Below are 13,190 nucleotides of genomic sequence, written 5' to 3'. Positions count from 1 at the left end.
CAGAAGACCAAATTTAATAGACTGTAAGATGGACATTAGAAATGGCCGCTGGCGCGGAGAAGAAGGGCGTAAAGAGATGGTAGGTCCTAAGAAAAGACCGCGAAGAGTCTTGGGCCGTCCTGCCTGAATTACTATGTGACCGATGCATGGCCCACCCCCCGAGGGGTTTGTATACTGGCTTGGTATGGAGGCGCTGGAAGAAGATGCCGCCCCCGGAAGGAGGGGCAGAGAAAGCCAGTGGTGAGCAGAAGGGGAGAGCAAGAAGAAGAACACCAGAACGCCATGATGAAAGCAGATGAGAAGACAGAAGAACAGGGAGGGGAGAAGTCACTCACCCCTAGGCCGCCTACGGGGAGGCTGCGACCGCTGATTCATCCTCAGCTGCGTCCGCCATCGCCTCACAACAGATATTGTCATTGGATGAGCCCCGTTCGGAGGAGATACATGAGGGCTCTGGAACAGAATGGAGGACCGGGACCGCGTCTCCGCCTGGACCGGGTGCGGTGGCGCCATCAACCCCAGCTGAGACCGACCTGGTCCCGGCACAGATCCAACTGCGGCCTACTCCACCAGTCACTGCGGGAGTTGCGGCTGCTGCCATCTACCACCAGGAAGCGGAGCTGGAACCGCGGCTGGAAGCGCCAGGTATGATCGCTACCCCCGATCTGACCCTGGTTTTGGGAGCGGAACCCACAGATAGGAACGGGCCCACTGACCTTCGCCGACGATCCTCGGCTGCAGTGCCTATGGGGGAATGATCAAGTTGTTCCTGGCTGGCGGCCTCGGGCTGCGGCACCATCTCCTGAACTTCCTATGGAACTGGAGGGACCCATATCCCCGCAGACAGTAGAAATCTCCATGGCTCTTTCCCTGGGCCCCACCAGTCCCTATCCCTCTCTATGGGAGAATGAGTATATGCGGCTAGCAAGTAGTCAACGGGACGAAGATACCTCCTCTGAGAACAATTCCAGTTCAGCTTCCAGAACCCCAGGAGGGGATCACCAGTAGAAGAATTATAAGTTACTAAATCTTGTTACCCAGGAGGGTTTGTTGCACCAGTTGTGCCTTTGCCTTTTTGTTCATCATGTTGCCCAGTTTTTGATTGGCAGCGTTGTTTTTGAAATGGAACTGTGGAGATCATAGACGCTGATTGATCCAAAAACTTTTATTGTAAATAGTTGCACCTCTTTAGGTGCCCTTTCTTGGTTTTACATATAAAGACACTTTGCAAAGATAATGTTTTTTGCATGGACACTTTTCGAAGAATGATGTCTACCTCAAGGGACACTGCAAGAAAGCCCGGCTGGGAGCAGTGCTCAGCACCTTACAAGAATTTTGAATGTTTTATGATAACATATTTGATAATGTTGTGTCTTGTGAAAAGTAAATGTCTTTTATAGAATATTTGATACAGGGAATTAGAAAAATTTGAGATAGAATGTGAGAATTGAATAAAGACTGAAGAATTGAAAGTGACAGGTGACAGGCCAAGAGTAGATGGTCAGACACCGGAGGTGTAGTGAGCCTCTAACGCCTTGCTCCCATCATAGACTTGGGACACAACAGCAACTGAATAGAGAGCTGGGACGCAGTGAGGAGTCCCCGAAGCAGGCTACAGCTGTCTGTCATACAAGTAAAGACTAGGAACACCTAGAGAGAGGCATTCCAGGGTAACTAAGTACTGGAGTGCTTCGTGTCATGATCCCAGTGCAGGTTTTTGAGCTGCACACCGGGGGTTAATGTCTGGAGCTCTGTGCAGGTTTTGACCTGCACACTTGGGGTTAATGATTGTGGCCTCTTTCTGGTTCTGGGAGAGCTTCATAAACCTCTGGGTAGCTTCAATCCCTGCCAGTTATACTTTTGCCTTTGGCCTAGTGTGCTGACCCCCGTGTGCTTGTTTGTTGCTATAGCTTGTTTATATGGTTCTGACCCAATTCTGTTTCCCGTTGTGAGTTTGCCTGTTGATTTTGTACTGCGTTATTATCTGTGTATGACTCATTGCCTGTGACCTGACTACTCTCTGCTCGCCCCTCTGGTACCTTGCAGCTATCTGTGTATGACTCATTGCCTGTGACCTGACAACTCTCTGCTCGCCCCTCTGGTACCTTGCAGCTATCTCTGTGTGTGACTCATTGGCTACGTTCTGACTATTCTCCCTGTCTATGCCCCTTGGTAACTTTGTCTCGCAGTTACTCTGCTAGGAATTGTCTTGCAGCTCTTAGTTCTGTGGAGTTTAGGCCACGCCTCTAGCAGTCACGTGCTTAAGGCCCTGCTGCTTTGAAGTACGCATCTATTCGGTTTCTGCCCGCTCCACAGGTAGCTTTGAGCACGCTTTCGCTTTACTCAGGACACGCGCACTGGCTCAGTGAGCAAGTTCAGTGCGGTGTCTCTGACATTATAACTGGCCTACAATTTTTTTTTTTTTTTTTTTTCTCTCCTCACTGCTGCAGCATGGACCCAATGTGTGCTTTATCTGAGCAGGTGAAAAGCTTGACTCAGTCACTGCAGAAGCTTAGTTTGGAACACCAAGCTCTGGCCCAGTCCCAACGGTGGGTTGAGGACTCAGTTCAGGGGGTACTTTCCGCTTGCTTCCAGCTGGTGGGGAATAGAGATGTCATTTTAGTCCCACCTGAATCCCCAGTTAAATTACCAGATATGTTTTCTGGTAACAAGGATGATTTCAGGGCATTTAAGGAAGGCTGTAAGCTTTTTTTTTCTTTGAGACCCCGCTCCTCTGGGGATGAGAAACAGAGGGTGGGGGTGGTGATGTCCCAGCTTAGGGGGTCCCCACAAGCCTGGGCATTCTCGCTTTCCTCTTCTGCCCCTGAGAGAATGTCTGTGGATGCATTTTTTGAAGCCTTAGGGCTTATTTATGATGAGCCTGATAGAGTGCGGTTGGCTGAGGACAAAGTGATGAGTATCTGTCAGGGGGAGCACTCGGCCGAATGGTTCTGTACTGAATTCAGACGTTGGGCAGCGGAGATTTCCTGGAGTGATGCCGCCCTGCGGGGGCTGTTCCACAGAGGCCTGTGTGAACGTCTGAAGGATGCTTTGGCACTTCATCCTCCACCTGACTCCCTGGAGGATGCCATGGTCCAAGCGGTTCGCATGGATCGCAGGCTGCGGGCTAGAGGCATTATGCAACGGGAAACACCATTATTCTTCAGTGGAGATGAGACCCAGACTCTTCCTATAGCTATGGAGGTGAACGCTGTCACCTGTGAGGGAAAGGAAAGAAGACGCCGCCGGGAAAAGCAGTTGTCCTTCTATTGTGGGAAATCTGGACATTGGAAGAAGGACTGCCCCTCCTGTCCGTCATCCTCCAAGATGGCGGGAAACGACTAGGTCTGGGTAGTAATCGAGGAGGCTACCCAGACCTTCAGATACAATTTTCCTCATGTGCTAAAATGGTGCTGCAGGTGGAACTGGAACTTGGTTATGGTCCTGTTCAGACTACTGCTTTTATTGACTGCGGTTCGGCTGTGAACCTGATTGATACCAAGGTTATGACTCTTTATAAGATAGGGACAGTCAGGCTTCACGATCCTGTTAAACTTGTGGCAATTGACTCATCTCCTCTTACACAAAACGGTATCTGTTGCAGGTCTGAACTTTTTTCCCTAAAAGTGGGTTCCACTCATGTGGAGAAACTAAGTTGTCTGGTGGTAGATAACTTGCCTGCAGGACTGGTACTGGGGATGCCTTGGCTTCAATGCCATAATCCTACCATTGATTGGGTTACAGGGGAAATCACTCAATGGGGATGCAATAGTAAATGTGGTAACCGGGGACATCTTGTTAACGCTGTTAAATCTGTGTCTGTGTCGTCTGTCGATCTGGAAGGTATTCCGGAGTACCTGAAAGATTTCGAAGACGTTTTTTCCGAAAGTGAGGCTGAGGCGCTGCCACCACATAGACCCTATGATTGTGCCATTGATTTAGTACCCGGAGCCAAGTTACCTAAGGCTAGATTGTTCAATTTGTCTGGGCCTGAGCGCCAAGCCATGAAGGAGTACATAGCTGAGAGTCTCCGCAAAGGGCATATCAGGCCTTCTGTGTCACCTGTGGCAGCAGGGTTCTTCTTTGTGAAGAAAAAAGATGGTGGTTTGCGGCCGTGCCTCGACTTTCGTGAATTGAACAAGATAACGGTTAGGAACTCTTACCCGCTTCCCCTCATCCCAGACTTATGTAATCAGTTAGCTGGGGCCCAATGGTTCTCCAAGTTGGATCTGCGGGGGGCCTACAATCTGATAAGGGTTCGGGAAGGGGACGAGTGGAAAACGGCATTCCTCACATCAGAAGGACTCTTCGAGAACCTGGTAATGCCATTTGGGTTAACTAATGCACCCGCTATTTTCCAAAATGTCATCAATGTTGTGTTTTCTGATCTGATAGGCCGTTTTGTTATTATTTATTTGGATGATATTTTGGTGTATTCCCCGGACAGTCAATCTCACTTGCAACATCTAAAGACAGTTCTCCAGAGACTCAGGGAGAACCAATTGTTCGCCAAATTGGAAAAATGTTCGTTTTTTGTACAGGAGCTGTCTTTTTTGGGGTTGATTGTGTCCTGTGAGGGGTTTCGTATGGATCCTAAGAAGGTGCTGGCGATCGCTGACTGGGTTCAGCCTCGAGATCTCAAGGGGCTCCAGCGCTTCTTAGGATTTGCGAACTATTACCGGAGATTCATTAAAGGTTTCTCACAAGTGGTTAAACCACTCACGGATCTTACCCAGAAGGGAGCTGATGTAAAAAATTGGTCTGTACTTGCTAAGGAATCCTTCTCAGCGATTAAGAAATGTTTTATGTCTGCCCCGGTGTCGGTGCAACCTGACCCGTCCAAACCATTCATTGTGGAGGTGGATGCTTCTGAAGTGGGGGTGGGGGCTGTGCTGTCCCAGGGTCCGGCCACCCTTACCAATCTCAAACCCTGTGCCTTCTTCTCCAAGAAGTTCTCTTCAGCTGAGAAAAACTATGATGTAGGCAATAGAGAACTTCTTGCGGTCAAGCTGGCATTTGAGGAATGGAGGCACTTTTTGGAAGGGGCGGCTCACCCTATCACGGTTGTCACGGATCACAAAAATTTGGCATACCTTGAATCTGCTAAGAGGCTTACTCCTAGACAGGCCCGTTGGTCACTTTTTTTTTCACGATTTCAGTTCTCAATTACTTTTCGACCGGGATACAAAAATGTTAAAGCGGATGCCCTGTCCAGAAGTTTTGATCAAGTGTCTCCCCCTGAGCCGCCATCCTCCATCTTCCCCCAGGGGTGGTAGTGGCGGGGGTCTCAACTGAGTTGGAACAAGAAATCCTAAGGGCTCAGGCCCTAGCTCCGGCAACCAGGCCAAGCGATAAACTGTTTGTTCCTGATTCATTGCGGCCTAGACTTCTGCAGGAGTTTCATGATTCTAGGCTGAGTGCTCATCCAGGTATCACGGCCACTAGAGAGGCAGTAACCAGGGGTTTTTGGTGGCCTTCATTAAGGTCCGATGTCAAAGAATTTGTTTCTGCTTGTGGCATGTGTGCCCGTTTCAAAAGCTCGCATAACCGACCGGCTGGGGAACTCATACCTTTACCGGTTCCTGATAGACCATGGACTCATCTTTCCATGGATTTTATTACCGGTCTTCCACCTTCCAGGGGCAATACCGTGATCTGGGTGGTGGTGGACAGGTTTTCTAAACAGGCCCATTTCATTCCCTTGGAAGCATTACCTTCAGCAGAAACATTGTCAAGGTTGTTTGTGCAGCATGTGGTCCGATTGCATGGGGTACCCCTGAATGTTGTGTCTGACAGAGGTGTGCAGTTTGTGGCCAAATTTTGGAGGGCGTTCTGTATGAAATTGGGCATCTCACTCTCCTTCTCGTCAGCATATCACCCGGAGAGCAATGGTCAGACGGAACGCACCAATCAATCCTTGGAACAAATTCTCAGGTGTCTGACCTCCGCCAGACAGGAGGATTGGTGTGATGCGTTACCGTTGGCTGAATTCGCTTTTAACAACCGGGTGAGTCAGTCCACCAACATGTCCCCATTCCTGATTAACTACGGCTTTAATCCGCATTTTGGGGAGTTTTCTCGGGTGGATTCCGGTTGTCCAGGAGCAGAGGGGTCCGTTCAACGGTTAAAAAACCTCTGGGCTGAAGTCCGGCGTAATATCTCTCGGGCCCAGGGGAGATACAAATATTTTGCGGACAAAAAGAGAGCCTCGGGAGACATGTTTCAGGTGGGAGAGAAGGTTTGGCTCTCCACGCGTAACATCAACTTAAAGGTACCATCAGTTAAGTTGGGACCAAAGTTCATTGGTCCTTACGAGATTATGGAGATAGTCAACCCTGTGGCATATAGGTTGCGTCTCTCCGCCTCCTTAAAAATATCTAATGTGTTCCATAAGTCTCTGTTAAAACCAGCAGGATCTGTCAAAGAGAACTCTGAGACTGTTGTTCCTCCAGTGCTGGTGGAGGGTCAATTGGAGTATGAGGTCGGACATATTGTGGACTCTCGGCGGGTGCGCCACTCTTTGCAGTACCTGGTCCACTGGAAGGGATATGGACCAGAAGAGCGCTCATGGGTCCCTGCTCGTTCGGTACATGCAGATCGCCTGGTTCAGGCGTTCCATGCCAAGTACCCGGGGAAGCCTGGGGGTCCAGAGGCCCCCCGTTGAGAGGGGGGTACTGTCATGATCCCAGTGCAGGTTTTTGAGCTGCACACCGGGGGTTAATGTCTGGAGCTCTGTGCAGGTTTTGACCTGCACACTTGGGGTTAATGATTGTGGCCTCTTTCTGGTTCTGGGAGAGCTTCATAAACCTCTGGGTAGCTTCAATCCCTGCCAGTTATACTTTTTCCTTTGGCCTAGTGTGCTGACCCCCGTGTGCTTGTTTGTTGCTATAGCTTGTTTATATGGTTTTGACCAGATTCTGTTTCCCGTTGTGAGTTTGCCTGTTGATTTTGTACTGCGTTATTATCTGTGTATGACTCATTGCCTGTGACCTGACAACTTTCTGCTCGCCCCTCTGGTACCTTGCAGCTATCTGTGTATGACTCATTGCCTGTGACCTGACAACTCTCTGCTCGCCCCTCTGGTACCTTGCAGCTATCTCTGTGTGTGACTCATTGGCTACGTCCTGACTATTCTCCCTGTCTATGCCCCTTGGTAACTTTGTCTCGCAGTTACTCTGCTAGGAATTGTCTTGCAGCTCCTAGTTCTGTGGAGTTTAGGCCACGCCTCTAGCAGTCACGTGCTTCAGGCCCTGCTGCTCTGAAGTACGCATCTATTCGGTTGCTGCCCGCTCCACAGGTAGCTTTGAGCACGCTTTCGCTTTACTCAGGGCACGCGTACTGGCTCAGTGAGCAAGTTCAGTGCGGTGTCTCTGACACTTCGCACCTAAAGGCGCATTGGAGGAGTCGTTCAGTAAGGTACATGTTGGCGGAGTGTGGAAGGGAGAATCCTATCCTGCCTGGAGGTTGGCTGGAGCCCTGACTTGGAGAACACGGTACGGAGGCAGGCAGTTGTGTGAACTGCAAACAGTGAGTAAAGCTTTGGAACCGCATACTCTGGTGTCCTCCAGCTATTCCCGCACCACTACACCTGGGTACCAGCATCCATACCATTCTGTGCCTCTCCTCATCCATTGCACCTACACTGCCCTGGGACTACAGCTCCACCTGTGGGGAGCTACACCATCTTTGCTGCACCACACCATCAGTCCCAGGGGATCTGTATGCAGCGTTGGCTTGCCATCTTACTTGCCAAACACCACGGGTGGCGTCACGAACTATTCATATAAACGTTAACACCATTAACATCACCGCCATTGATATTGGGCGCCCAGGGCAACGGACCGGGTTACCGCTGCTGTGACACATTCCCGCCTTGACACCGGCCCCCGGTACCGAGTACCCCGCTGCCCTGGGTGTGCGAGGGTGACCCAGATGCATCATCCACACAAAGCAAACAGGAGGATGGGTATCATAAGAAGATGGGAGGCATCGGGTGAAGAAGAGTGACAGCCCTCAGACTGGACCGCCCCGCAGGTGAGTATAATAAAAGTTATTTTTCTCCTCTTACAGGTCGGGTTGGGGGCAGATACATAGCATTATAAAATGCTGTATATGAGCCCTGAAAGGTGATGGTCGTATCTTATATCGGCCAAAACTACTGGCAGGTTCACTTTAATGAGATTCTCGTGCCTTGGGGCGACCTGTGGGATGTGCTATGGGTCGTGCTGTGGGTGGTGCTTTATGTGGTGCTCTGTTTACATACTCATCCTTATGGGCTTCTGACAGGTTACTGATCCTTCACTGAACTGCCCCCTATTTTACATACTGCATAGAATATTGTAGGCTTAGAAAAACAATTACTGTATATACTCAAGTATAAGCCTACCCGAGTATAAGCCGAGGCACCTACTTTTGTCACGAAAAACTGGGTAAGCTTATTTATTGACTCGAGTATAAGCCGGGTATGCATTGTCCCCTTATCCCTATGTGGTATGCATGGCTCCCATGTTCCTGTCATTGTATGCATGGCTCCCCCGTTCCTGTCATTGTATGCATAGCTCCCCAGTCCCTGTCATTGTATGTATGGCTCCCCGGTCCCTCTCCTTGTATGCATGGCTCCTTATCCCCTATCCTTATCCCCTTATCCCTGTGTATGATTCCTGTTAAAAAAACAAAAACTTCCTATTTACCTTGCCTGCGCATCCTCTGTGGAACTGCATCTCGTTCCGGCTTCCAGCAGCTCTTCCTGCCAAGCAATCACATGGCCCCCACTCATTAAAGTAATGAATATGCGCTCAACGCCCATGGGAGTGGAGATGCGTGCATATTCACAACCTTAATGAGCGATACCACGTGACCGTTCAGCAGGAAGAGCTGCTGGCGCCGGTGGCCAGAACGAGATGCAGTGCCACCGAGGGCATGCAGGCAGGTGTGCTATTTCCGCAGCGGCGCAAGCTTTAGCCACAGCCGCTGGCTCCTGGCTCTGTGACCTGCCGCTCCTCTTCCCTCATTAGCTTCTGGCTTCAAGACCCGCTGGTCCGCCACTCCCCCTTCCCCACGGCTCCTGGCTCTGTCACCTACTGCTCCGCTGCTCCCCCTCCCCCGCCGGCTTTCTGGGACCTTGACTTGTGTATAAGCCGAGGGGGCGTGTTCAGCAAAAAAAATGTGCTGAAAAACTTGACTTATACATGAGTATGTACAGTACATCCAGCATCATTTTGCTGGAGAAAAAAATATGTCTGCAGCAAAATGGCACCAGTGGCGGCGCTTGTGCGCATAGCATTAACTGGTAATAGATAGATGGTACTACACAGGCACTGGAGCTATTTTGATGGATGTAAAAGAAAAATTTCTAAGCCAACAATATTATATGCATTAGGTAAAAAAGGAGGCAGGTCACTGAAGGATCAGTGACCTGTCATAAGCCCATAAGGATGCATATGTGAGCAGAGCACCACATAAAGCCCCACCCACGGTTCGCACCGGAGAACGAGAATCTCATTAAGTGAAAACAACAAATACAGATTAAACAACAACCATGAGACGGATTTCATCAACCAAGGTATCATTTTAATCAGTATAAAATGGCTCCAAAATGACACTGTCTGTAGGTTACAGAGCAAAATCCTGATGACAAGTTTGCTTTAAATGGAATCTGTCACCCCAATTTGTGCGAACTTACCTATTAATATGGGCAGTAGACAGCTGATACTAGTCATATGGGTCGCCCTCCCAGGGCCGTGGGGTACTCGGTACCGGGCCGGTCTCTCAAAGGGGAATGTCACAGCAGCGGTGACCCGGTCCATGGCCCTGGGCGCCCATGTGAAAGGGGTTAAGTGATGGAATAAAGTTTATGAGTGAATGATTCGTGATGCCACCTGTGGTGTTCGGCAAGGGAGATGTTAAGCTGACGCTGCAAGCAGATGCTCTGGGACAGATGGTGTAGTGCGGCAATGATGATGTGGCAATCCACAGGTAGGGCTGTAGTCCCAGGGCAGAGTAGGTGAAGTGACGGTGAGGGGAGACGTGGATGGTGCAGTGTTAGGCACAAAGATGTAGCAGTGCTGAGTGGGTTGGCGTAGGAATAAGCGGAGGACACCAGGGCATGTAGTTTCAAAGCTTTACTCACAGTCTGTTGTGCATACAGGTGCCCGCATCCGTGCCGTGACCTCCGTGTCAGGGGCTCAGCCAACCTCCAGGCAAGATGAAGTGCTCCCTTCCAACACTCCGCCAACATATGTGCCTTTTCTGAACGTCTCCCTTCTTGCGCCTATAGTGAAGTACTCACAGTACTGAGTTACACTGGAGTTCCTCCTGTCAGATGTTCCTATGAACTCTACTTGTACGGCAGACAGCTGTAGCCTGCTTCGGGGACTCCTTACTACCTAGTCCCGGCTCACTCACGTTGCTGTTGTGCCCCCAAGTCTTGTGTGGGAATAAAGTGGTGACAACTTCTATTCCTCCGGTGTCTGTCGCAGGACCATTAGTATCCATACAATCTCGGGGACCAGACCCCGGCCTTGCGCTGTGAACTTGGGAAGGGTTCTGCTCTAACCCTAATCCTTAGTCCTCCTCTCCTTACGTTCCATACTAATCCTTCCTTCTTATGGAGAGAGTCAGGCTTTCCATCAATGTTCCTTTCCTGTGCCAGCGGACCCAGGTTACTGAGGTCGGCTGCAGCACTTCCTTCATCCATCCCATTCGGGGGATCTTCACTCTTCCACTGACTCTGTCAGACTGTCTAAATCCTAAACTCTTCCTGCTCTTTTGGTGCCAACTAAACTCCACCCGCCTCCCAGCACGCTTCGTGTTCCAAGCAAGGAGCCACCAAAGGGTGATTTGCTACACTACTGTGTTGTGTGGATTGCAGGTGTTGGAGCATGGTCAGGTGTCTCCACCTTACCTGAATGGTGGGGTACCACACCTCCGGAGGAGATGCAGTACCTCTGTGGCGACTGAACCCTCAGGGGCGCCACACATACGTGTATGTATACCTCGTGAATGATGCCTTGTTCTGTAAAAATCATTTTTTATCACTTTATGCTAATTATTTCTTCCAGGCTATGGGGCTTGCACGGCCTGGAAGATAATGCTACCTCCTCTATTCACTATCCTACATTTCTCCTCCCCTCCCCTGTCTTCACTGCGCTCATGTTACATCAAGTGCTTGGTTGGAAATCCTGAGCCTGTGCATTCTGTCTGCCGGCGCTGCTCTGCACTGTTCTGCTCTTCTATAGGCACTGACTTCAATTTTGTTCTGCGCAGTTGCCAGATAGTCACTATAACTTCCGTTCCCAGTGTTCTCCGGTGCGCAAAAAAGATGCACTCCCGACTTCTTTCCTCCAGTCCTGTGTAGTAAGCATGTCATTTTCGATGCCCTTGTATAATATAGTCATGGCAGGCATCTCTCACAATGAATTAGTAGCCAAATGTCAAAACATTTTTGCACTTTTTTGTTTTGGCGACAAGGTGTACAGACCTATCTAAGGTCCAAAAAAGAGAAACAGATTCGGCACCGCTGCACCACCGTGGTCTCTTAAACAAATCTAAAGAGACCCTTCACACACTATATGAACACCACATACCCCAAGGAACGGGTGCTCAATCCTGAAGAAATATAACAAAATCCAATAGCACAATGAAAAAAAAAGGATGGCACTCACCGTTACCAAAAGTAGAAGTCTTTATTGCATGGATAAAAATGAATGGGCTCGGGAGCAATGCAAAGAGTGCGGATGACGGCCGTTTCGCGCTCCTGCGCTTCAATAGGTCCTAGGACCTATCTAAGGGCAGCATATTCAACTGACAGATCTGCTGCAACCAAATTTTAATGATACAACTAGTCCGCATTACTTGCATCAGGGGATCACAAACTGTCATTGTTTGAAAACTCTTTATTTCATGGGCGCTCATGCTGAGAGCATATTGAACGCATGAGGCTAATGCTTGTAAGACACTAAGACCCCATTTTTAGTAGATAAATATGTTGGTAATATTCTGTCTCCATCTTGACTTCCATACAGAGTTACGCCTCTGTATCATATCCATCATATGTCATCATCTGGTGGATGGCACTGCCCTCTAACAGGGTCCATTGGTTTCATGTCAATAATTTTGATGGCAAGAACAGCATTACATGCCACATTGTTATTGTCGTCAAATGTGATGGAGCTGCTGATCACTGATCAATTTTGATGGCAAGAACAGCATTACATGCCACATTGTTATTGTCGTCAAATGTGATGGAGCTGCTGATCACTGATCAATTTTGATGGCAAGAACAGCATTACATGCCACATTGTTATTGTCGTCAAATGTGGTGGAGCTGCTGATCACTGTCGGCAATGATTTTCTCCCACTGTACAAAAACATACTTGTACTTTAAAGGGGCTTCCTTCTTTCGGATAACTTTCCCTATATAACCAGTTTGGTGTAAAAAACAAACTGTGCTTGACTTACCCTCCCTGGATACAGCGATATGTCTCCACCGCTGTGTTGGTCTCCATTTTTGGCTGCTGTGGTTTTTATTTTACAGTGAAATGCGCATATATGGAAAAGTTTTCTGAAACGGGACATCTTCTGTAATTGTTTTTTCACAAACCACTAATTTCAAAGCTATATCCTAAATGTACTCAAACCATCATCTATTCTATTATTTCTAAACACTGTTTTTTAGTGATTACTTTGTATTTCCGTTCATACTGCACCCACACACACAAATGATACACCATTTGAAAGGTAAACTTGCCTCCTTCAGCAAGAAAATAGCCAAACAAACCACACATCCACAATTTGATCACATAATACAGTTTACACATTAATTTTCATAAACCTGCAGTAAGGAAAAATGACCTGCAGGTGGCAGCACACTACCCAAAGCACACTACCACAAAGCTGCTTACAGACATTACAAACAAATCCAAACATTTGCCTTGGGTCATTCCAGCTTGCCCAAGTACTTGCCCAGCCTATTTCAGGCACATTGGAGGATTGCACACTTCACTGCAGGTGAGTCACATATGCAAACACATTTGTAAACATGCACTGCTTTTTCGGTGATTACTTCGCCCAACGCACACAAATGATACACCATTTGAAAGGTAAACTTAGCCCCTTCAGCAAGAAAACAGCCAAACAAACCACACATTCACGATTTTATCAAAATACAGTTTAAACATTAATTTCCATAA

Source organism: Dendrobates tinctorius, unplaced genomic scaffold, assembly GCF_039654945.1.
Source record: "Dendrobates tinctorius isolate UK_male_01 unplaced genomic scaffold, ASM3965494v1 ptg000029l, whole genome shotgun sequence".
Taxonomy (NCBI): Eukaryota; Metazoa; Chordata; class Amphibia; order Anura; family Dendrobatidae; genus Dendrobates; species Dendrobates tinctorius.
The sequence above is the reverse complement of the archived record's forward strand: the minus strand, read 5'-3'. Positions refer to the sequence as shown.